General features: G+C 32.2%; 1 long non-coding RNA gene across 2 annotated transcripts in view; it reads left to right on the top strand.

The window, feature by feature from the left end:
* Positions 1-27797, top strand: part of LOC131424234 (uncharacterized) — a 243710-nt gene that overhangs the window by 19518 nt on the left and 196395 nt on the right. The window contains exon 3 of one of the 2 annotated variants that reach the window (XR_009226934.1): positions 9778-9887. This is a non-coding gene — a long non-coding RNA (uncharacterized LOC131424234). Of the gene's footprint in view, positions 1-9777; positions 10044-27797 lie in introns of those variants that run through there. The other variant, XR_009226933.1, reaches the window with a different exon arrangement.

A 27797-nucleotide genomic window follows, 5' to 3' on the forward strand; every position in this document is an offset into this window, starting at 1 on the left:
TGTCACGTATATGTTCATCTTGTGACTATAACCAATAATGTAACTCAATGCATGAGCCCCAAACAGATTCTGCTTCCTTTATCTCCCTCCCCTTAGAGTTAAAAATCTCTCATCCTATACTTTACTTTCCGTCATCACTGACACTTCCTTATTTCAGGTCCATGTGAATGAAATGGCACCCTCTACTGTCCACTTTTCTTTACCTCCAGTCTCTACCCTTTTTCCAAAGGGATTATTCAAAAAGAAAAGAATGATCACACATTTGATTAATGTTTTAATTAATACATTAATAAATTTAGCTTCCAAGACACTACTCAGATCTTGATGGTATGATGGCCACCTTCCTTGAAGGCCCTTGGATGTTATGTTCCTCTGTCTTTTCACACATCCTTCCTTCCTAACCATGATTTATCTATCTATCTATCTATCTATCTATCTATCTATCTAGTAATCTTTTTTTTTCATTTGGAAATCATTGAATGAGAACCTATTATGACCCAGGGGATTCACTTGGGAGCTGGGGACATGGTTGAGAACAAAACAGTCATACTTTCTCAAGGTATTTACTAGTTAGTAAGGAAATATATATCTATCTACATACACACACATGTCAAATGATTACAAATGGAACAAATGACATAAAGAAGAACTTGAAGCACCTCTTACAGTAGTACTTAAAGTAGTTTGTGAAATATGGTATACTTTTCCCATAGAAATGAAATCTGTTAAATATTGAAGAATGAACTAAGAAAAAAGAAGGAACACCATTCCAAGAGGGGTGTTAAATGAAAGTACACAGGCAGAAGAAAACGTAATAACGGTGTAGATGGGTGAACAAAGGGAAAGGAGCAAATGACTACTGTGTTGTCTGTTTCTTTTTCCTCTGTTTTCAGGTAATTTCCTTCTTCAAAACCTAAAATGTCACCATTTTCTCTACAAGCATTCCCTTTGTTTTTTATCTTTTTCCTATGTTCTCTTAACTCATGTTGTGAGTATATCCATTATTAAATTTACCTTGCCTCTGTTGGAAAGAACCCTGGACTCAGCACAAAGCTTGGCACACAGTGGAAAATCAATGAATCTTTGGCAGAGAGGATGATGTAATGGAAACTGAGCAGAAAGCTGTAATGCAGTGAGCATAGACACTGGAGATGTTTAATTATAAAGGACTATACTGTGATTATAAAATTGTAGTAAGAGTTCCTCATACATTTTGCAGTGAATGACAAGATATGGTACAAAAATTAATGGGTATTAAAGTCGTACAATGCCTGTAGTTTAAACAATGTATCAGCTGTCCATCTCCCTATCATGGTTATAAAGATTGAATCCCCTTAAATGTGTGGAATCTCTCTGATGATCAAATAGAACAGAGGGATGATTTTTATTCCTTTGCAGAACTCTATAGAAACCAAAGAAACTTCTATATGGTTCTGCAGGGATTATATTATTTCAAGTGTAGTTTTACTCAGCACCTTAGAGACCAACTGCTGAGAAACAGAGTGCCCTGTGAAAAGAAATCTGAGTTATAATCAAATTGCTGCAGCCACCATTGTTAACTTATCAGGATAAAATATATATATATATATATATACATATATGATTTCCTCCATCCGGAAATGATGTTCTTCATCTCACACTGACTTGCCCTGCCTTTCTTTTGAACTCTTTACATTTAGAATTTTATTTTATCTATAGTGGTTTCCTTCATATTTGTCAATAAACCCTATTGGTAGTCTGCAGGCATTCTTCATATGAATTTCTAATACATGAATAGGACTTTGATTTATATTCAGAACTCACTGACCATGTGTTCTATTTAAGTAGGGGTTTGAGTTGTAATCAATCATGGAGCACTCTAGAAACATTTTACAAAAGCAATACAAGGTCCCAGTATAGTAGCAACCATGGAAAAAACAGCATCACACTGCAAAGTTTCAATTCATACTTTATACCTTTATAAATGGAATCTTAATGATATTATTTAAAGGTGTATATTTCAACTTGTAAATACATTTATCTCCTTTGCACTCCATGTGTGGGGTTTTAATGTAAACAATTGCATATGGCAGCATTCTTTCAGACTTGAGATTTTGTTAGACAGTTTGCATCTCTAAAGGGAGTACCAGGCATTGATGAGGTCTGCAAACCTACAGCCTATCCAAACTATAAATACGTTCATGGTACAATTTTAGAGTATCTATTTGAAGAGGATGCAAGTGACTAGAATTGTGGTATTAATTCCCATTTGGGAAGGTGAGATTATAAGTACATTGTTGAGGCATTTTATTTACATCACATGTACTGGATTTGATTCAGTTAAAGTAGCTAGATGTTAATTTTTTAAAAATATACTAACATTTCTTAAAGATATGTGTTCATTTATGTATAATATACATATATATCTTTTAATATTAAGGGAAATTAGTCATCCTTCTAGACTAGGAAGGAATGAACAGAGACGTGCATATCCCTTTATACAAATTATACTTTTGCTTCTCGTATTTCTTCTCAATAATAGCATTTATTGAGAGCCTGATTTGCTCAAATACACTTAAACTAATCAAAATGAATCCTTACAACAATTGTATGAGATGTAAAATTCTGCACTCATTAGTAAATATACTAATGAAGATTTTGGAGCATTTTAGGAAATTGCTAAAAGTTCTATATTTACATTTGTATAGTTGGAGCTGGACCTAGATTTTAGACTATTTTTTTTAATATACCACAAAATCAGAAATCTTGCTAGTCTTTATAATAGTCATTTACTCTGTGGCAGACAATCTGAAATAGTATCATTACTGCCACTTAAGATGAGTATTGTTACTCATTTTTTATTGATACGAAAATTGAAGTTGTAACAAGTCAATTGCTTACTCAGATCATAAGTGGCATAGTGGGATTAAAACAGGTTTATCCAATTCTAATGATTTGGCTCTTCCAGACAGTTCACTGGCTGATGATTGAGTCCTTCTCATACTTTTAGGAACTATGCATGTCACTCAGGATAATGTGCTATGTATGTACTAGACAGATGTATTTTCATTTTCTTGGAAATAACCTAGAAAGAATACAATATGTTGATGACTAATGCACTAAATATGACCTAATCTGAGGATACCATTAAAGAATAAAGGAAAGAGGATTTGACTTTGTCTACAGGTCACAGAAAGACTTCTCTTGTGAAGTTGAAAACTTTAAATTAGGAAGGATGTATTCAAGGAAGCCTTGCAAAAATGAGGGAAAGAACTATTTTCTTTAGAGAAAAGGGGAAAATGCCTATTTTGGGAATTTAAAGCCATCTGGCATGCCTAGGGTCTATGTAGCAAGAGAGGGTGGAATGAAGAAAACACACAGAAACAATTGGGCACTATTCATATCAAAAAACAAACATCCATTGTGTTTAGAAGCCATACTCACAATTTGAACTTCAAAAGCAGTAGAAATGGATGAATGTTCATATTTGTATTTAAAAACTTAATATGTCCAAAACAAGGAGAATGAATTGTAGAGAAAAATAAAGTTGATGACTGGTATTACAATCAGGATTACAATTTATTTCAGAAGTCCAGAAGAAAAGGGATGGTTCTTTGAGAGTGTGGTAGCAGTACAGACAGCTGTAAATGGATTGATTAAATCCCTTCCATCTACAAACATTTGTAGAGAGCCAACTGTGTACCAGGTATTATTGTAGATGCTTGGAATATAGCATTGAATAGAAACAGAAGCCTTGTTCTCAGTACTTTTATTCTAGGTGATATAGGAAGCTATTAGAAAGTATTGTGCAGGGGAGTGATATGCCATATTTTTACAGGGTCACTTCGAGTGCTGTGTGAGGAATAGGGGAACAAGTATAGAAAGAGTAAGAAGAGTTAGGAGGCTTTCAATAGCTTAGGCAGAGATGTTGGGTATCATGATAAGAGACTGGTGTAATATGGACTACTGATGGACGGGCCACTGGGTGGGGAGACAAAGGCATTAGATGACTTCTAAGACTTGACAGAGTAGGTATTTCAGGTGTTATTTATGGAATAAAATGTGACATTTTACAAAATGGGAAAAGAAAACAATTTTATTTGCATCCAAGTATAATATTAAAGACCTGATTTGCAAGAAATGCTTGGTTTGATAGGTTTGGACTTTAGAAAAGATCTTTGGGCTAGTGACATCATTGGGGGAGTATGTTAGAATTTGGGATATAACTGAAACCACTGGATAACCCTTGTAGACCCATTACACAAAATTAAGCCTGATGACTAAGAAATGCCCAAGTTTGAAGATCAGGTGTATGAGGCAGAGCCAGTAAAGAGGACAAAAAAGGGAATAGCCACTGATCTAAAAAGAAAATCAGAGTTTTTGGTGTCATAAAATTTCAGGGAACTGCATTTTTCAACTGGGTTGAATGCCATTTCATTATGTAATAACAGACAGAAAATAATAGATTTGGAAATGTGTAGTGGTTTCTATATGTCTCCACATGTAGAGACATTAGAAAAGATAATTCTAGGATAAAGATTGAGGATGTAAAGAAGATGAAGCTGGTTAGAGTAATACAAAGAGAGGGAGAATGGAAAGTGTAAACAACTCTTTGACACTGTAAAGGAAAAAAAAATGTAACCAGACAGAGATAAGACAGTACATAGACTTTGGTGTGGGACCCAGGGCTTTTTTTAGGTTTATCAAAATTAAAATATGCTTAGTGTGAACCTATAAATATACCTGCATCTATCTATCTACCTACCTATCTACCTACCTACCTACCTACCTTCCTACATATGTACCTACCCCTCAAATTAATGCTTGAGGATTTTCTCTTAAAGCATAGGGAATCAAGTGTTTTAATTTCTGTGCATTAATCTTTATTTTCCACATGAATTATGTGATTTTAGGAAGTTACCTGTTGTATGTGAGACTCATTTTCCTGGTTTGTGAAATGGGGGAAATAGGGTCATTTAATTGGGTCACTTGATGGATAATAGTGTACTTGAAAAAATATCTCATACACAATAACTATTCAGTGGTAGCTATCATGGTTACTGGACCCCTAAAGGAATGCCTAACATGTGTGATGCAATCTTATTGATGACTTCACTGCTGTTACCAAGAGGATCATCTTGCAGCCGTGATCACTCTATATTGGCTTATTTGATTCATATACATGTTGTGTCCTTTGTCCAATTGCCCTCGCTTTTATAGCAAATTGGTCTTGGTCATTCTAGAATGTGAAAAGTATGAACCTCAAGGAGCTGGATCCATTTTTTTATAAAGCAGTTTTATTGAGATACAAAATGATGTTCAATTTGCTTTTTCTCAATTTAATATAAAAGGAATCATGTACTATATGCTGCTTTGTGATTTTTTAAGATCATCCACATGGTACTATGAATCAGTACTTTTTAAAAAATTGCTGGATGATATTCCACTTGTATAGGTAGGCCACATTTTGTTGATCCAAATATGTATGGATATTTTGGTGTTTTCCATTTTGGGGCTATTATAAATAATGCTACTATGAATACCTAAATAAAATTATTTGTGTGTGGTTGTAAGTTTTCATTTACCTTGAATATACATCTAGAAGTGGAATTAATGAATCAATTGGTAACTCTCTAACTACTTGAGCCACTGCTAGGCTGTTTACCAAGGTAGCTGCATCAGTTTCACTTTCAACAGCAAGTATGAGGATTCCAATTATTCCATATATTCACCAATACTTCTTGTCTATTCTTATTATGATAGCTGTCTTAGTGAGTGTGAAATGACATCACTGTGGTTTTACATTTCCCTGGTGGCTAATGGTAGTATCTTTCTATATACTTATTGACTATTGGCCTCTCTTCTTTTGAGAAATGCCATTTCAGACTCTATCTCCATTTTTAAATTGCTATCTTTTGTTTTTATCATTAGATTGTATGAGCTTTTTATTTTATATCTTCTGCATGCCAACCCCTTACCAGGTATATGGTTTGCAAAATTTTTCTCCTGTTTTGTGTGTTGTATTATTTTTACTTTCTTTTCATTTTTTCCTGTGATCATTTTTAAAAAACAGTTCCATGAGTGTGACAGGAAAATGAGAATTCATGGACTAATTCTCAGCCAGCCCAGTGCAATTCCACACAAACTCTTTTTTTCCATAATGTGGTAGTGAAATGATGAGCATTCAGATGAAGTTGCATTTACAAAATACACAAATTTAGCCAGCACAGGAACAATTGCAGGGCCTTTGTCCTTTCCAAAATAGTTTCACAGTAGCTCTGCAGGGTCGTATATGGTATGTTACATGAGTTCAGGAGTAGGCCCCCTTGTGCCCTTCTCTTGGCTTCCTTGTAATTATGTACTGTTCAAAATTCAGTGGAAGGAGCATGGAATTTATCACTGTCACTGCTGCCAGTGTCTTCTATGAAAAATGGCTTCTCCACCTCCAGTGCTGTTTCCCAATTTTTACTACTGTTTAGTACAGAAATGAGAATGCCCTTAATATCATAATCTCTTGGGTCAAGCTCAGTCTCAGCTAAGTCTCAAGTAGGACTACAACTGATACCCTCAGTGAATTATTCAAAGTGATTTTTAGAGAAATACTTTCTAAAGCAAAGTGTCACATGAAATATCAGTATCCCCCATCTGGACAACATTTGCAGGTTCTACTTCTCACTTCCTTGATGGCAGTAAGAGAAATAAGCTCTTGAAGGTCAATACTGGTGTAAATGTACTTGAGAAGCATCAGTTCTAAACTCCATCAGAGAGCAGTTTTGGTTTGGCTTGTCACTAACCTACTTTAGGAATTTATGCAGGTGCCTTACATGTGTGTCTGTTTGCTCTTCTCTAAAGTAGCAATAATGATTTTTCTAATAAGCAGTGTTGGTCCTTGTCACAACTAACTGGAAAGGCAGAGGTTCAGATAATGACATGACTGGGATTTGAAGGCAGGAATAGCCTTCTCTGTGTGGACTGTTTCCAATTCATAATTCAGTATCCAACAGGAAGTAGGTTCTTCATGCCTAGTGGATGATCCTGAAATTACTCTTAACTAACAGATTAATTGAAGGTGCCTTTTAGGCTACAGTTTTGAAATCTTGAATTGCTCAAACTTGTTTAGAACACATCTCAAAATGTTTTAATATGACTCAATTATAAATATAAAAAAAACCCTGAACACCAGATTAGAGGAAATATGAATATAATTTAATCATTAACAGTCAAATATGTGAGATTTATCTTTGTACCTTCTTTCCTATATCACTCTTCTCCACTCTTCTTCCAGTGTAATCTTTCTGAACAGAAGTCTGGTCATGTCAGATTTTAACAGCATCCCGTTGCTTCCCATGAGTTAGCTGACAAAGCCCTGATTCCTCAGCATTGCAGTCAGAAACCCCTGAAATCCACATCTCTCTCTCTCTCTCTCTCTCTCTCTCTCTCTCTCTCTCTCTCTCTGTCTCTTTCTCTCTAAGCTCTTTTTTTCTTGGTAACTCTAGACCATGAACATAATATACCAGCAACAGGAAACTGTTATCTAGGCATTTTTTAAACTCTATTTCTTTGTGTACATGGGCTTTTCTCCATGGAATGCCCTTTCTTTTTGCTTCATTGACTACTTCTTATATTTTAAGACTCAACTCAAGGGTTGTTTCCTCCTGGGCCTCTTTTCTCAGTAAAACATGCTGAGTTTGATGCCCTGCTTTTGTGTTCACATAATGCCCTACATACGTCTCTAACTTTGCACTTACCCTATGGAATTCAACTTCTGTATCAGTGAATCTAACTCCGGTTGCCCTCTGAACTCTTTGAGGGCAGAGTCATATTCTTACCTGGTTTTGTTTCTTTTGGTCCAAGCATTGCATAGAAATGCCCAAGCATGCTAGCTCCTTTGCTAAACACTTCATACACATTTTGTCATCTAACTTTCACAATGTAAGGATGAGGCCTGTATTGGCATTTCAATCTTTTATTGAGAAAACAGAGAAAAAAATAAATACTTGTCCAAACCCCTGAGTCTCATATCTGTGCCAGATTGCTTTCTCTATTTTTGACTTTTCCTCACATATAATTTCAAAGTAAAGTTTCAAGTAAATTCTCCTTAATTTTGTGAGTTCTTCCTGCAAATATACTTCTCCCCAGGAAGTCTTTGCTGGATTCTGTTTTAACATTAAACCACTTGCGTCTTCCCTATTCTGTATTTCATTTTGTGATGCATCTCATTATGAATCTCCACTTTCTTCTTGTTATCATTCATCTGTCTTTCTGGTTAGTCTAATTTATCAATGACCAAAACTGTCAAATTTTGCAGCTCTTTTCAACACAGCTCTCAATTTTATGTGATCATCCCCCTGTCAACAATATCTTTTTATTTCCTTTATTCTCAAAGAGACTTTACACAAATACTGCCTTTTCCATGAAATTTTCTAGATTTTTCCAGGTGTTTCTCATAGCTTGTAGTGGTGTTAATATTCCATGAAAAGCTTAACTGTAGTCCTTATCCCACTGCATTGAAATTGTCTTTCCTCTCCCTATACTGGGAACTTTTTATAAGGACGACACTGGGTTCTGGGATTGATTCTCTTTGTATCATCCTCCAATTTTTTAAATATAGCAGATACTCAAATAGTTGTAGAAAAATGTGAAATATAAATATAATGTTTAACTTTGTTATATATAAAATATAAAAGCCATTACTCACATTAATTTATTTCATATAACCTATATTATTTACATATGATGTTTAATAACCATATGATAGTTATATATTAATATATAGTTAATTTACCCAATAATAGTTTATTCAAATAACAATAAGCTTAAATTTAGGCTCATCAAGAAAAATGATCATATTGTTTACATGTCCTAGTCAGATTTACAATGGTATTACTTTGAAAATGTCATTGGATTTTTGGATGATGAGATGAAAATTTGTTGACATTTGAGTCTGTGTTCCCTGTGCAAAGTTTAGGCTGCTTCTTCCAAGCAAAACCCTAGAGTTTTTCTTAAATATCAGAGTACTTTAATTATGTGTTGTTTAGTTAAGAGTTAAAGATTACAAAATTAAACTAAATTGAATTTAGAGTAATTGAAAAGTTGATTATTGACACCTTCTAAATATGATCACTCAAATACAAATGCAGTTTATAATGTAAACACTGGATCAACTAAGTAGGTGGTCTTAATTCTTTATAAGAATGCCACACTTGGCAGGAATACATTCTGGGAAATACATCATTACATAATCTCTTCCTTGTGTGAAAATCATATAGTGAGTTTACACAAACTTATTGCATAGCCTACCATATGTTCATGAATGTACACACAAACACACCTGTGTATATATCTATTTTGTCTATCTCTTAGGGCCATGATGAACAAAACACATGAATTAAATTAAGCAAAACGAAAATGATGTGATCAAGAGATAGATGTTAAACATAAGATATTTGAGGCTGCTGTTGTCCTAACATGATATCCTGTATCATGTGTGTGTGTGTATCCTAAAATAATAATAAAACTATAGTATAACATATAAATCAGGAACATAATTGTTTATTACCTATTTATATAGTTTCCTGGGACAGATGTGCATACAGCTGGTGGTACAGTAGGTTTATCACTACCAATACCTAAACAAAGCAGTAATGCATTGTACTATGATGTCATCTAGAATTACTAGATGATAAGAACTTTTCAGCTTCATTATAATATTTTGGGTTCAGTGTAATATGTGAATTCTGTCCTTGAGCAACATGTTGCTGTGCAAAGCATGACAATATATCATTTGCTTTAACACAGGCCTGATATTGTGATGTTGCACAGTGCAGTCAAAACAATAGGGATCTTGGAGTCTTGAAGACTGCAGAAGGCCTCCCTGGTGTTTGAAACAGTCCAAGAAAAGCATAATGGTGAGTAGATAAGCTCAATGTTTACCTGCTTCCCTCTCAACTTTACCTTTGATGCTCATTTCACTCCACCACACATGGAAGTCCAGACATTTCTCTTTTGCCCACATTTCCAGCTGTTGTAGCTTTTTACTCCAAGGTAAGCAATTTATAAATAAAATCCCCAAATAGGTATGTCTTATAACATATGACTATGAGGACAAAGGAAGTCCTGATCTATAATAACAATTGTACCTTTTTGGGAAATTAGTTTTATTGCTTACTGTTTTAATTATAACCTGTGTTATAATTCTCATTACTATATGAGATAACTACGAATTACCTCTTATAGGAGGATTGACAGGCTTAAGTCCAAAGGTTGTTTTTTTTTTTTTTTTTTGATGAATTAACCAGATTGTTCAAAGGAAAGAAAATGATTTCAGAGGGAATAAAATTCAATGTTCAATATACTGATAAATCCATTGCAAAGACCTAGGTTTTTCTTTTTGGCTCATTTCCATGTTGGTAATCCTATTAGATAGTGGTACTTTGTGTTGTTGATAACATGTGAATAGTATATTGATTCCTTGAAAAAACAGTTTAACTGTGTAATATAATGAGAAATATACCTGTATTTTTGCCATTGGGCTCTTGTTAAAATTAGATGTTATATAGTAAACACTTAATAGCATTCCTGCCTCACAGAGGGGATGTTTTCTATGGAAGTTGATTCTCTGGCAAGAAAGTGATGTTGTCCCAAAATCATCTTTATTCTTCTTTTCAAGATGAATTATATTTCTATTTATTGTACTAATTTTGGTGGAAGTAGTAATCTACAGAAAAAGTTGTTTTGAGAATTCAGTAAGGACTTGTAAGTAATGAGCTTATATACTGGAAATATATAAAGGAAATAGCTACATGGCATTTATTTCAATCATTTTAATTATTATTTATTTGCATCCTTAAATTCTTCATAACTATCAGACTTAGGAAAAATATAAATTTAGGAAAGTATTATTAGAAAAATCTCATAGACACAGATAATTGAGTACTAAATCACACTTCTTTTTATCTCTGTCTTAGTTAATCAGGTTCAAAGAGATTGTCCTCCCCTTATACCTTATTTCTGGTATTGTTTACTTGTCCTGCAGAGCTGTTTCTTTTGTTTTTACAATTTTTTTCTTTATGGCTCATAGATAGCCATCTTTGTATAGAATTCTGGATCCCATTTCAGGGGTCCTGCTTCTGCCTGCCACTTTGAATCACTGTATGAATCTGGCAGCCAGATTTTCTGCTGCCCCAGTTCAAACTGTTTGTCTGAACAGACCTGTTATTCTGAAGTGTGATCCCTTTGATTCTGACTACTTATACTGCCTGCCAGATGTAAGATTTTTGCCTGACTGAGCTGATTTCTGTTCTTTATTATCAAGGGCAAGTTTAACTCCAGAAAACAATATACCCTGGTTCCTTCACACACGTAGAAAACACACACACACACACACACACACACACACACATTCTCTCTCTCTTTCTCACACACACACACATGCATACACATACACAAATGACTACTTCCTTTTCCAGCCTAGTTTGACTAGTCTGTAATGTTTTGCATAATAGCAAATGTCAGTATTTAATATTAATTCCTAAAATTATATTTAAATTTTTAAAAATTGAAGATGTAATTGTCAGATGAATTTATTTTCTATTGATTTATGGAAACTCTTAACTTAGTTTCAGATAAATGTACAAGGTACTTAAAAGTCTGTATTCTGGAGCAAAGCTTCTCAACTCATATCTCAGCTATGTTACTTGCAGGTTATGATACTTGGCTAAATTATATAATTTTTCTATGCCTTGGCTTCTTCTCTTAAATGAGGATGATGTATTGCTGTAATGATTAAGAATTCATGTAAAACTTACAATAATATCTGGAAAACAGCAAGTGTTTAATAAAAAATAAACTATTATTTTTATGATAGAAGTATTCTATTATATTCATGAAAATCATGTTAGAACAAAGTTTAGCCTTTAAAAGAGAACCCATATTATTTTAATTATATCAGTATCTGAACCTTTAATTTGACACAGTTAAACATGGCAATATGTACTTTGAACTATTAACATAAAGGTATTTTTATTTTAATTGGTTCATCACAGTTATGCATAAAAGTGGAATCCAATGGAACCTTTCTGGAATTTGTGAACTAAATTAAAAATAAAAAGAGTATGTTTTATTTCTGATATTTAAGACAATCTTTAAAATATGTGTACAGATATTATTAAGTCATTGCTTTTTTCATGTTGGTACAATATGTCATTTTAAATGACCTTCTTTATAACATATCTAGAGTATTTGTATTTATAGACATTGAATGAGAATATTATTATTAGTATTAATTTTTTATCATATTAGGACAAGCTCAGTTTGTAGGAAAGAAAATATCTAAAAAAGGAAACAACAATAAAATCTCTGTCAATTAACTTTCACTTAAGGCATGATGAAGGTTACAGAAGCTACCATGAATCTTCCATGGAAAGATACCAATGAACTCATAGGGTAAAAATAAAATAGAAACACAAGTCAAAACAAAATACAAGTAATCAAATATCAGCTATTTTGCTTTCAAAATCCAGTTATATGGAAATAGTGACTTCTTATATCATGTAGTTTTTAACAATTAAGTGCATATTAATGATGTCAGTTTTTTAAAAAAGATTCTATTAGAATCTTAAATGACTGTTGATGTTTTTTGAAATATAGCAATATCATTTGATAAATAAAAAGGGAAATGTCATGTATTTTGTGACGTAATAGGCAATTTTTCAGTACCTAGGAACTTTTACTTTACATCTAATTGCTGTATTCATGTATCGGTATCTCTCTCTGTCTGTATTTCTTCATAATTGTATCTGTATCTTTGTCTCTTAATTTTGATTGGGAGGCATCCCCAGCACCATTACTGCTGAAAAAAAATGCTGTTGCTCTCAGTCCTGATAGTTGTTTTTATTTTCTACTTTTTCCAAAGGTTGTTATAAAATATCCTAGAATATTAGGTAATCAGTGACTTTCTCATTTGTGTTATTTCTCTGCCATTACATTTGATTCTTGTGCTTTTTCTTATTGATTTGTAATTCTTTATGTATTCAAAATGGCAATCCAATATTAATTATAAGTATGTATCTTATTCTAGTTTGCAGTTTCTATTTTTTTTTTGAGGGGATCATTTATCAGCATAAGTTCTTAATTATAACATAAAAATTATCAATCTTTTTCTTACTTTATTTTTGTACATTAAAAAGGTTTTTCTGTGCACTTGTTTGTTTTAGAAAATCTGTTTTAACCTGATTCCACAAATATATTCTCCCATATTTATTCTGAAAATAGAGGTTTATCTTTCACATTTAAAGGTTTAATTTATTTGTGATTGATTTCTGTGAAAATGTGAGATAGAAGTCTAATTTAATTTTTTTCCATATGGATAACCAATATTTTCAGCACCATTTACTGAAAAATTCAAAAGCTCACAAAGTATAACACAAAATTGATCATAAATCAAGTTTTCATTAATGTTCAGATTTGATTATGCTCTTTTTAATTTTCTTTTAGAAATTTATGCTTTTATGTACCTGTATCAACACTGCTTTACTTTTACCCCAGCTTTAGTATAAATCTTGATATTTTGTAAGGCAAATTCCCTCAGCATGGATATACTTGGCTCTACCAAATAGGCCAACACAAAGCTTTTAAATGTTAATTGCCTTTGCTCTGTCTCTATCTGGGAAGAGTTGATATGATTAAAATATTGGATTGCCATTAACAAGATATCTTTTATATGTTTTTTCTTATTGTTGGATGCTGGTATTCTGAAGTGCAAATAAATTTGTGTAGGCTAATTAACTCAGAAACAAACTAAGTTTGCTAATTCTAATATTTATTTATACATTACACCTCATTTTTAGTTAAACAAGGTTATTATATCATGATGATGACAGTTTGTATCCTTTCCAATCCTCTTAATTATTTTTCCCTTATACATGACTAATAATTTGGAAACAAGTTTAAAAATTTTCTTATTTCTAAAGAACATCTTCAATGTTAATCAAATTTTATGTGTGTAGTTATAATGTTCATATTGCAAATATATGTACAGTTCCTGAGTTTCACCTTTATTTCTAGTTTTTTTTTTTTTTAATTTAATTAACAGATATTTGGTACTCTCTGTGTGTGGGTGGGGGGGTGTGTATTTGCTTTTATATGTTAACATGTTAATATGAGTAATTGCTTGTTTAGTGATAAACCAATATGGATAAATTCTTGTTCTTGAACAGTTGGCCTTTATAGATATTTAGAAACTGAATTTATTTCTACCATATTTTGAATTTTACCATCTGTATTATGAATGAATAATCCTTTCAGTTTCTCAAATGATATTTTATTATTCTTTAGTTTCAAAGTTACATGAGTCCCATGAAATGAGTTCTGAAGCTCCATTTCTATTCTCTGAAAGTATTTAATAGAAATTCACCAGAAAAAAATGTTGGCCTGAGATTTTAATTGTAATATTTTCAACAAAATAATTTATTTTTTAAAAAAGTGACAGGAATACCCAGAATGCCATTTTTGTATATTCCATTTGCTGAGTTATGTTTGGCAGTAGTCTCTCTCATGAAATTATTCCAATTTAGTTTCATAAAGTTTTCTACAATCCTCTTTGGTTTTTAATCCCTTCAATCTATGTACTTCAGTCTCAGTCTCTTTTTTGTTGTATTATTATTTAATATTGCTTTCCTTTGAGGTGTGGTTTTAGTGTTTTTTTTTTTTTTTTTTTTTTCAGTGCTGGGGATTAAACCCAGGGCCTCATGCATTCTGGGCAAGCTGTCTAAAACTGAACCCCATCCCCAAACCTCATATTGCTCTTTTGAATGCACTTAGCAAAGTGCATGTGAATGATCTCCATTGTGTAATAATTTTATTTATCCTTTGTTCCTTTATTTTTTGTTTTTATGGGGGCATTGTGGCTGATTATATACAGTTTTCTTGTTAAATTCTCAATCTGGAAGCTTCATTTATTAATTTTAAATTAACTGTTTTAGTTAACCATTTCATCTTAAATATCAACCCTCTAACTGAATTTACATTTATTCTATCTGAAGTTTATCCTCTTATGTTAGTTTTAATAAAATATTTATGAACACTACTTGCTGAAATATATGTTTGCTGGGTGTAAATGCTAGCAGTATTGAAGTATTATGGTTCCACTATATTTGGTTTTCCTTTTTGCAAAGTGTCCAGTGTCTAGTAACAAGTAAAGTGTCCAGTTAACTTTTATATCTCTGGCTGCTTTTATAAAATTCCCTTTGCTTTTTATGTTTTCTTTTTATAGTTCCTCCATAATATATTTTGAGGGTGTTTTTTCCCCCTAGAAATTTTACTTCATACTTTATAAATCAGTTTAGTTATTTGTTACAGTTTCTTGCTCGTAATGATATTTTCAACTTTTAGTTTAACTACTTTAAGCATATTGAAATATCTGTTTATTATCATTATCTGAAAGTTCCATTATCACAGCTCTTTGCACATCTGATTCTGCTTTTTATATTTTTATAATTTTTAAAGTGAATTATTATGCAAGTACAGAATAGTACAAACATAAGTACAGAGAAGACAAAATTTTCCAAAACTGAGTTTGAACTGTGGTCAGCACCCATATCAAGAAAGGAGATGTTGCTTGCATGCATCATAGAAACCCTCTGTGACATCTTCTGGAAACTGTGCACTTTTTCTTTAAGGGAACCTTTTGTCTGGGATTTACATAATAGGGTAGTTTGGCTTACTTTTAATACTGAAATGACTCCTTTGTTTCTGCATATGTTCACCTTGTCAATATTTTGTAAGATTTTTTTCTACCTCCTTTGCTACCATTGTGGTTCATTCATTCCTGTGACTGAAGAGTATTTTATTTTATATGTAGAATTCTTTCTGTTGCTTATGGGAATTTATATAGTTTCTAGTTTATGTCTGTTACAAATAATGTTACTTTATGTACATGACTTTTAAATTTTATAATATTTTTAAAGTAAAATTTTAGAGATAGTATACAATTTTGGAGTAACCCACACTTCGTCACCTGTTACATCTTCTAGCTCTTGCTCCTAGGAGTATTATTTGTGTGTGTGCACAGGTTGTATGTCTGACTCCCCCCCCTCTACTTTCTTAAAGTTAATTTCATCAGGTAGATTAGGCAGGAAATCTGGTCCTTCATCTGTTAGAAATGGAAGCTTAAATTCATTCTTTAACTCACTTCAACATGGCCTCCAATTTCCCAGTCATTGTAACCCACTCCATATAATGTTTTTCTTCTGTATCTTAAAGTCTACTTAAGAGTAACTTTTGTCAAAGTCACTTATTCCTTTCTTCTTGAAATACCCCTTTTTTTTTTCACTAACTACTCCTTGACAGTTATTTTTTTCTACCACTTCTTTTTCTACAATCTAATCACTAAATTTTAGAAGGTATCACTCCTTATAAGCTCTGTGTCATTCTATCCAATATTTTAAATAGTGTGTATTAACTCTCAAACATCAATATTAAGCATGGATCCCTTTTGCAAAGCTCCAGTCTTTTCCCCAACCATTTACAACATTCTCACTTAGATATTTTATAAACTTTGATTTTCCCTGATTTCCCAACTTAGGACTTTACATGAACTATCTTTTTTGGGGGGAAATTTTTGTTTGTTTTATATATTCTGAGGTTTCATCTAAGATATTTTTTGCACTGATTGACTTTCCCCTCCTTAAAAAGATTTTGCATCTCTGGTATCTGTTTTATACTACAATTGTTTTCTTTATAGCACTCCTCACAGCCTGCTTTCTTTCTTTTATCTTATATTGCATATTATTAAAAAGCTACATGGCGCAAGAATCATATGTCTTCATGATTGCTGTATCCCTGGCACTTGTCATAATCATAGCAGACCTGGTAAACACTTATTAAACATTTGCTGAGTCAGTGCTGCTGCTGTTTTTTTTTTTTTTTTAATTGTTGTTGTTGTTGTTTTTATTTTTAAAGTGTACTGTAGGGCAAAGCTAAAGATTGTCAAAGTCTTAGCAACTTGAATAGTAGAAGGAAAACAGGGAAATTGCAAATTCTACTGAATGTGATCTTTTGGAAACTCTTAATATTTAGAAATGCATTCATTACCCTGTCTTTGGCTGCCTCAGAGACCTAGGTGTTGCCTGATGACATATTCCCTAAAGTACTCGTTATGGTATGGACTAGTATGACTTGAATTTAACTGAAGAAATACTGGAAAACCTTAGTAGTGTCTTATATAAAGCCTATTGTTAAAGTAAGAGCTGTGATGGGACATGGAATCCATTTATTAATATGTACTTTTTGATAAAGTATTTTTGTTATATTTCAACCCAAAATTATTTCAGAACTGACTGAGTGTCAAAGATAACATGTTCATTACCAGGTTAAAGACAAATTCAAAATTTCCCTTTCCTTTTCTAATCATTAGAAGTCTTTTTATTGAAATGCTGTTTGAGCAGAGTTAAACTTTACTCTTTAATTTACTCGCACATTTGCGATTGACTTCACATTTTTAGAATCTAGATTTTTTATTTTTTTATTATTTCTTTTTGGTATGGCTAAGACAACCAATCCTTTAAAATTTTAGCCCATGTAAAAATATATTATTCTATTGCAACAAATTCATTTTATTTCAACATGATTCTCTGCTGAGGTTAGGAAGAGAGAAAAAGAAAAAAATGAAGATGAGGTGGGGTAGAGGAAAATTATTTTTTTAATGAAACTATCAAAGATATCTGTCAATCAAAAAACCAAAGGATACCATTATGATTAAATCTGCTACTGTATGTTTATTTCTGATTTTTATTATTAGTTTTACAATATTTTGTCTCATTTCTGTAGTAGAAAAATTGCCTTGATCATTAGACATATTTTGTTCTTCATTGTCTAGTTTTCTGGTGAGATAAAAACCATAAAAATTATTCTTTAATCTGCTAGTGGGGACACTACTTTTAGTTAACTAGAGAAGGGTGGATCATGGGGATATTCTCAAGAACCGGTACTAGTATGTTAAATGTAAATTGACATAATTGTTCTAAAGCAATTATTTTAATCATGAACAAATCATTTAGCAAAATCAACCTTATTTACAAATATTTCTTATTTTAATCAAATTTCATAAATTTCTTGGATAACTTTGTATAAGTACATTTAGTGTATCATATGCTTTGTTCAAATTGGATACTTCTTTGTAAAATATTGGCATGCTACTGTATAAATAACATCTCTTTGTAGATATTCCAAGGATAAAGATAATAAAATTTTGATTTAAAGTACTAATAAGGAAGCTAAAGAGGCTATTCAGCTCAATTCTAATAGTCTGACTGTAAGCGATCATGCTGATGCATAATATGCATTCTGTATTAAAATATTTTCTATTGTTAAGATACTTGAAATGATTTTATTGATTCCTCTGATTTCTGAATTCATATGGGTTCTTAAAGGTATGTGTGCTAAGGAAGGAAAGGGAGTATTGTGTTAAGAGAGTATAAGAAATTTAAAAATTAAATTGTTGCTGTTATTGCTATTTCCTTTTATATTGTACTAATGGATTAATTTGAAATAGTTTGCATTTTATTCCATTTTAATATGACAATGTAACATGAACAATGGTGTTTGTAATTCAACAATGACAAAAGTGTTATTATTTTCAAAATTCCAATTTTCAAAGAAAATTATAGTAAAATTGTGACTTTTAAAAAATTCTCATAAAAGATATTTATTTTTGTTACTTACTCAAATGGCAAGTATTTTCCATTTGTGCATCCTTAACTAGAATGTCCAACTTATTAACTATAGTATTTTAGTATAAAAACATTAATTGTGAGGATTTGGTCAGTTTGTGGACTCATTATTTACCTCAAATAGGAGATGATGTAATTAGATCCTCTAGAACTGAGTTTATTTTGAAGGGGTCTTCTCAAATAATTCATGAAACTTTATTGATAGTGCTCCTAATACAAGAATGAACTTGAACACACACATATATATGCCTCAAATGTTTTTTCAGGCAGGAGAAAACAAAAGACTAAACTGCTACGTGTACATGTAATGACCTTTTAAAACTAATGTAATTTAGAATTGAATTTAGATGATGTATAATATTGATAGAAATTAAATTTATTCATTTTAGCAATTTAAATATGATCTAGAAAAAAACTTAAAAAGACAAAAATCTTTGTGGGAAAGTATATATAATGGAGTAAAACTCAGATTTTAAAGTGGAAAGAGAGTCTAGCATATTTCAGATAAGTTATTTTCCTTTTAAAAATGAAGAAATGTGCTCTAGAGAAGTCAAATGGTTTACAGAAGAGCAAATAGCTATTTGAAAAGCTTGTTTCTGTCACATATTATCTTTTACTATTTTCTTTCCTTCGGTCACTTATTTCTTTTGTAGCACGTTATGGTTAGTTTGTTGTGTCTATTTTACCGGACTACGTGATACCCAGATAGCTCACTCATAATACCTTATTTCTGGGTGTGACTGTGAAAGGATTTCCAGAAGTAACCATTTGAATCAGTAGATTGAGTAAAGGAAACCTGCCCTCACCAATGTGGGTGTGTATCATTCAATACTTAGAGGGCCAGAATAGAACAAGAGAGTGAAGTGAGGATAAATTATCTCCTCGTTCTTGAGGTGAGCCATCTTTTCTTAATTACACTACTCACTTCCTTGATTCTTCATATTGCATATAGTAGATGTAGGACTTGTCAGCCTTCACAATCATTAGAGTATGTCTTAATAAATTTCTCTCTGTCTTCACATACATCTCCTATTGGCTACGGTTTTCTGGAGAACACTCCAGATAGCAGTAATCCCAGTATATTATTTCATCCATTTTTCCATTGTTATTCATTCTGTATCTAATTCCAATATAATGCAAGTTTTCTGAGTACAAAATCTTGTTTTCTATAACTATGTACTCAGTATTTGAAGTGTTTAGTTAAAAAAAATGTTCCAAATAATTTGCAATGAAGTAGTGAATTCATGAATATAAATTGTTGTTCACTCCTTAAATTAGGGTATTCTGACTTCTGTCTAGACCAAACTAGATACTCTGGCAAGTTTACTACTAAACTTTATTTCAAAATCAAAGTGCCTCTCTTTTTATACACTTAATTTTTGTATTATGCATTCCTTTTGGAACTTCGGTTTGCATACAGTTTGCATGAGTTTTAATCATCCCTTATAATGGCCTGAATAATTTCCACCATTTAAGAGACAGAGTTTTTTAATTTCTCAGCAGTTTTCCTTATGCCTATTTTCAGCCAGTTGCTGTGTCCCCAGAGTTAATAACTGCTGTGATTTCTATTTTCATAGATTTCTTCTGTTTGTTCTTGAACTTTATTTAATTCAAACCCTAAAGTATGTTCATTCTCAAATCTTAATATTTTGGCGGTGATACATGTATGGTATATCTCTCTTGAGTCATTTTTTTTCCTTTCTCATGAAGTATACTTTTGTATAAACTATCAAAATTTACTTAACTGGGGTGCCGCAGTCTGGCTGGGGACAATTCATGAGCCACTTGTCAAGCAGAAACAAACTTTATTTTTAGAACACACATGCTGCACCACACAAGTTCTTCAGGAATTCCCTCAGAGCCCAACTGCCACCAACAGCTTCCAGCAAGCCTCTCAACCCCCCACTCCTCCTGCTCTTGAGGCAGATTGGCTGGGTCACGTGGGCGGAGCCAAAAGAGTCCCCTAATGAGCAGCTCCTTGGTCTGAAAGGGCAGGGAAACAGCCCAATGAGCATCACCACAGAGGAGCCAATCAGCTGGCAGCTGGAAGTTTGCTGGGGCCACGGTGAGCCAATCGGCTGGAAGTTTGCTGGGGATGCTGTGAGCCAATCAGCTGGAAGTTTGCTGGGGTCCCTTGGGCTGTGGCTCTCAACACTGGGGTCTTTTGATTTTATATCATGATGATTAAAATTCCTATGGACATTTTGTTGATAATCATTTTAAGTATATACCTGGTAGGGGGCAAATATGTAAAATAAAAAATAATTGTGCTATAAAGTAGCTTTATATTTAAATGTTAAAGTTTTCTTAAAAGTTTTTATTATTTGATACTCTAACAAAAATAGTATGAGAGTATGTAATTCCCTAATTTCTTTAAAGTATTATTTTTTTCTTCTTAGTCTTTTATTTGAAAGTTTAGGAGCATCTTTTTGTTAGTTTTCGTTACTAGGATGACAAATGATCATGTGCACCTTTTCTATGCTTATTGTCTTTCCTGGGCTTTCTTCCTTGGCCCATAGTCTGTATGTTCTTCCCTGCGTGACTGTTTGTTACATCCTAATATCCTTCTTGTATCTCACTCATTAACTTTATGTCAGTTATCCCGCCATCTCCTAGATGTCTTTGTTAGATTTGTATCCCTCAAATTCCTCACCCTGAGTCCAAATTCATGGTCAAATGACAGAAAACTCTGCTATGTTTCATGTTCTTTGGTTTGATTCTTTGTTTATGTAGCACAGGCAAGACACATCTCAAAATCCTTGTACTTAAAGGAGATGAGTGCAGGTTGGAAAGTGTGGGAAGTATGTTTTTTTTCTTTCATAGTGGTAACTTAAGCTATGTCTTAATTCCTGTATTCCATTTGAATTTCTTCCTCAAGAATATGAAATTTAAGGCATTAGAACCAAAGAGAATTGGAAGTTTTAGGAAGACCAGTTTTACTCAGTTTTGTGATCTGTGGTATTTTGTGAGTAACACATAACAGCCCTCTCTTCATATAGTCTTATTTCTGTAATGCTCCTCATGAGGCACCTATCATGTCTTCATATCTAAAATTATTTCATATAATAGGTACAAATTAGGTGTTTCTTGAATAAATCCATTCATTTAACAAATATTTATAATGCATCGGTACTTGAAGTAGGACAATAAAATATAAAACTACATATTCCTGTAAAATAAATTATAAGACACACACACACACACACACACACACACACACACACACACACTCCTCTACCTAACTTATATAACTGAACTTCAGCTTAGTGCACTACTTCTAATTTCTCAGTCCCACTGGCCTTAACAAGTCTCTCTCTTACCCCACCTTTCTCTGAGTCACTAATTAGTGCATTAGAAAATGATTTGAAAAATACAACAACTACAACAGTTGAAACTATTTCAATCTTTTTTTTTTTTTTTTTTTTTTTTTTTTTTTGTGGTGCTGGGGATTGAACCCAGGGCCTTGTGTGTGCTAGGCAAACACTCCATCAACTGAGCTAGGTCCCCAGCCCCTCAATCTACTTTTAACATGGATAATTGTCTTTGAAAATTTCTGTTTCCTGATATAATGTCCCATGAAATTTTATTTTATGCCAATACATGTGCAATCAACTGACTTTTCAAATGCTTTGAAATAGCTTTTGTATAGTTGACCACAAAGAAGAGTGAGGCTAATTGAAAGGACCCATAATAGATGATCGAATATGGATACTTTTTAACTTTAAGACAGCTTGAGACTTTTATAAAAAAAGAAACTAGTTTTTTAGCCTAGTTTGGCTAAAAAACTAGTTTCTTTTTTCAACTATAGATCCTTTGCTAATAATGCCTTGTATTTTAATAATAATTTTATAGAATGTTGACAATATATAGGTATACATGTGGTTGGTACTCAGTAATTTTTAGTTATTTTTATAATGAAAAACAGTATAAGATTTATTCTCATTACACATGAAGAGATTTTTGACCAGATATGTTAATATAAACAAATATAGAACTGATAAGTGATAAGAATTGAATTTCTAATTCTAGATATGTCTATTTTCCAAACCTCACTTCAGTTACAATCAGTCCTTACTACCTAACTGGAGAAGTTTTTGAAATACTTGTATTAATAGGAACATCATTTATATTTAACTAGTCTGATAGTAAATTCTTGCTGAAAAATGAATTCAAACCTACTCTCACATGCAACTTTTCTGTACCTGCCGTTGATGAGTTTGGATATGTGAATTGTTTATGTGTGCACACATACACATTTCAATAGTGAGTTTCTGTGTCTTACCACTTAGTTTCCTTCAGTATTACTAGAAATATTTTTTTTACATATTATACTGAAATTGGAGAGTAAATTTCACTAGTTGTTTTATATATGATTGATTGTATAGAATGATAATTTTAAAATATTGTTTGTCATTCTTTTACTCTCAACTATTTCAGTTGGATTGATTCACATTTTGTAAAATTTTATTTATAATATATTGACTATAAATGACATTTTTAAAAACTTATTGCAGGTAATTTAAAGCTGTCCTTTGGTTTTAATCCATATTAAAAGAAAGAAATATATTATGACACTATTTGCTGCCAGTTTTTTAATAGAAAAGGAAAGTAAGAATCCTAATCAATCTTCCTGTCCTAACAGTTCATTATAATACTTTTCTATTTGGCTCACCAGTAGTAGTCCCATGCATTCATTTTTAAATTGCAATTTGAATCCTTCATACTAAATCATTTTGATGGTATTTTTTCCCCTTTGGAGATTAAAGAATATAACCCTTGACTCAGTTTGAAACAAATAATCTTCTTAATGAGAAGATGAACTCAGCCACAGTGTGTCTTTGATTTCTTTCTTTGGGTACAAGTGTGTTAATTAGAAATGAGTCAATGGTAGCAAGAGGAGCTGATACCCAATTTAATTACATTTCCTTGAAATAATAGAAATGGGTAGTTGACACACTGTATTCTCCCAGATAGGCATTAAGAACAATTTTGTATTATTAGTGAGAATTTAAGATAGCTCAAGTGATAGTTTAACTTGTATGAATTACATATTTCCCTGTTCACCTTTAACGGAAGCATGTAAGAATAATATCCTTTCAGAAAGTCTCTTATGTTTTGAAACTTTCAAAAAAAATAAGAGTTTTGTTGTTGTTGTTAAAGTTACAAGGAATTTGACGCAAAACAAATGGATTAGTTAACAGAGTAGCATCTTATTTTCACACTAATTAGAAAAATAATCTCCAAACATTAAAAAGTCTTGAAGTGACCAATTTAAGAGAATTTTATACATTGCTTAAATAGGTACATATATCATGTTTTCTCATATCCAAATATTATATGCACTATGAGTTGAATAGAGATTATATTTGAGGAGGTATCCTAAAATCTTCTATTATCCAGAATATATTTTTATTTTATATTCACATTCAATTGGAACATATCTAGTGCTTCTGTTTTGATTTTCTCAACATGTATAGGTCCTTACAATTTGTTTACAAATTAGAAAAAATATGAGAAAATTTACATTTATTTCGGCTCCGAAACAGCTCCTTTTCCTTCTGCACATATCAACTTAAACTTGTAAAAATTTTCACCTTTCTTGAAACTTCTTGATCCCCAATTACTGCTGTGCTCTGTCCTCTCCTACCAAGAATGCTCTGGTTCTAAATTTGGGAGAGCAGGGGGCAGCATGCATCTCCTCTACAGAATTAGCCAACATTCTTTATGGGATTTGGTTAAAATGTCAATGATGAAAAGATACATTGTAAGGAAGGAATGCATACAAAATGAACAATTGATGATGAAAAGATACCTTGTAAGAGAGGAATGGATACAAATATTTAAATGACTTGTGGAATCCAAGATTGTCTAAAATAATTATTAAAATTCATTAACACCCTAAAAATATAACAGATACTAGAGATTAGTAGAAAAATATACCTATACCTTCAGTTAAGGATGTATTTTTCTTGACTAGTATAATAACAGCAAAAAACTCTCTAAGAAAAAAAAAGACTGTATAATGTGTTGCTATGTGCATTATCTTAAAGATATTTCCTTGAATAATAAATTATCATCTGACAACTAAGCTAAAACATTTATAAAAATGCATATGTGCTGAGTTACTTGTCTGCCTTCTGTAGTGTTAATCTTATTCTGCTTTTTTTTGAAATATCACCCAAGTAATCTATATTTGAATTATCTAAATTTGAAGGAATAATGTTACTACAGAACAAATAAAAATTCATGAAGCACATACTTAAACCTTAGAGATTAGAGAGAAGTATGATATATTTAAAGCACTCTTTCAAAACTACTACAAAAGTAGGACATAAGTAGCTATTGATACATAACTTTGTTTACAAATATGTAAACTTTATTACTTTTTCATCAATAAAAATGTGGCCCACAATAAGATATTTAAGTTTGAAAGAAAATGTTGGGAAATTACTTATTTTTCTTTATTCTTTAATCATGTGTTATTTCAATATGATTTCTTTATTCTAGAGGCCACTTATTATGAATAATTAAATGGTAGCTATTAATTGAAACTCAGGTTCTAAAGGGAAAAAAAAAAACAGAAGTTTCTGCTAATTGTATGTTTAGATTGACCACTGGGAGTACCACTGAATTTAAGTATGTAAGTATCACTCTCTCTCCATATATAATATACATGTGAATATATGAAATCAAACACATTTGCCTGTTTTTGAAAATTATTTTGTCTGAAAATTTTATGTTTTCTACCTATAGCGCTTATTCAACCAGTAGTCAAAGAAGTAGTGAGATAGAGATTTAAAAACAAAAGCAAACATTGGACTTAACATCTATGAAAACCACATTCTAGTTCTAACCCTAAGAAACCTCAATAAATATCATCATTTAAGTAATTTCACAGCCTAATTTATGGTTTATTTACTTGTAAAAAGAGATGAGTTTGGATTAGATTTCTCTGCCAACATTTTAATGACATGTAGTGGTAATGAGAATTAATCAGTAGTGTTTTATTTTTTCTTAAATGCCATAATTGCTTATTAGAGACTCAGTAGATATAAACTTTTCACCTAGTTATGACTCCCTACCCATAAAGAATAATAATTGACACTGTTAACTTTGTTACTTTGTTTCAATATATCACATAGAACATAAATAAAAATGTGAGAAAGTGATAGATAGGAATAGAAGTTGGAAATTTTAGTGAAATTCGCATGATATTATTTCTTTCTTTTCCCTAAAAATATTTTTAAATGAATAAAATGCCACAAAATAAAAGCATGAACATATAGTATCCATGGAAAATGGAAAAGTAAACCATTAGCAAATTAAATTGTGGAAGAAGTCTGAAAAATATAATGCAAGTGGAATTAAACTATTGGGAGGAAAGGAAGTGAGAAGCTTCCACAGCTCAAAGCACATTGAGCATGATGCAGCTACAGAAGCAAAACCACATCCAGGTATGTTCAACTTTAGATATAACATGCACAGAGAGAAACAAAATCCAAGGTCAACAGTCTGAATAATTAATTAGCATTGCAATGAGGATGGATGTGGACTGCACTCACCTTATACTGATATAAAACACAGCTGTTGTGTTTACTCTGAAGTTAAATTTTGAAAATTGCTTTCCAAGTGTAAGCTACTGTCTGAGAGGGCAAATGGATGTAAACATTGGAGCTTAAGAAAGAAGCAGAGAGGAGCCAAAGTAAATCCAGAGTAAAACAAAGACAGAGGTATAAATTAGGCCAGAGACCTCTGATTCTGCTGTTGGCCATGCAACTAACACACGTAGAATCCCTAAGTGGAACAGGAATTTCCAGTGATGTGGCTACAGCAGTATACTATCTAACTTACAACCCTAGGAGGGATGCAGTTATTAGATTCCAAAGTCAAATGAACCCATAACTCTGAGGAGGCCACAGTGCTACTCCTTCATTACAATCCCTTAAGGAATAACCTCTATTCATCAAATATTCAATAGATATTCAATAAAATGGGAAAAGATAGCAAAGAAACAAATGCATTGGATAAAAACAAAACAAAACAAAACAAAACAAAAACAATACCATAAAAATGACATCACCAGAACTTCTTGCACCTCTATAATGTAATTTGGTACCCAGTGACGAACCTTGCTCCATTCTTTCTTCACTCTTACTCTCCTCAGCCTCTGGTACCACCATTCTGCTCTCAATATCTGTGGGATCAACATTTCTATATTCCTCAAAAGAGTGAGATCATATGGTATTTTACTTTGTGTGCCTAGCTTATTTCACTTCAGGATCCCCAGTTTCATTCATGTTGTTGCAAATGAAAGATTTTCATTCTTTTTAGGGATAGATAGTATTCCATTGTGTACTGTAACATTTTCTTTATCCATTAATCATCTGATGTACTCTAAGTTTGTTAACATTTCTTGACTACTGTGAATAATGCCCAAATGAACTTGGGCACATGGATGTCTTTTTAACGTACTAATTTCATTTCCTTTGTATGTATACCAAATAGTACAATTGCTAGATCATATGATATTTCTATTTTCAGATTTGAAGGAATATCCAGACTGATTTCTGTGATGGTGACACTTATTTACATTCCCACCAACAGTGTGTGGTGTTCCCTTTTGTCTACATCCTCACCAGCACTTAATATTTTTAGTCATTTTTTGGTGTGGGGTGGGTGGGTACCAGGGATTGAACTCAGGGGCACTTGACTACTGAGCCAAACCCCCATCCTATTTTGTATTTTTAGTTAGAGTCATGGTCTCAGTTGTGTAGTGCCTCACTTTTGCTGACTTTGAGCTCACGTTCTTTCTGCCTCAGCCTCCTGAGCCGCTGGGATTACCAGCATGTGCCACCATGATTGACATCTTTAGTCTTTTTGACAATAGTTATTTTACTGGAATAAGCTGATATTTCATTGAAATTTTGATTTGCATTTCTCTGATGATTAGTGATATTGAACATTTTTTGCATACGTATTGGCTATTTGTCTTCATTTGAGAAATGATTGTTTAGGTATATTGGTTACTTTTTAAAATCAGATTATTTTTATTTTGCTATTGAATTTTTTGAGCTCCTTATATATTTTGGA

This window comes from Marmota monax, unplaced genomic scaffold, assembly GCF_021218885.2.
Source record: "Marmota monax isolate L192 unplaced genomic scaffold, Marmota_monax_Labrador192_F-V1.1 WCK01_AAM20220418_F8-fsc00290, whole genome shotgun sequence".
Lineage (NCBI taxonomy): Eukaryota > Metazoa > Chordata > Mammalia > Rodentia > Sciuridae > Marmota > Marmota monax.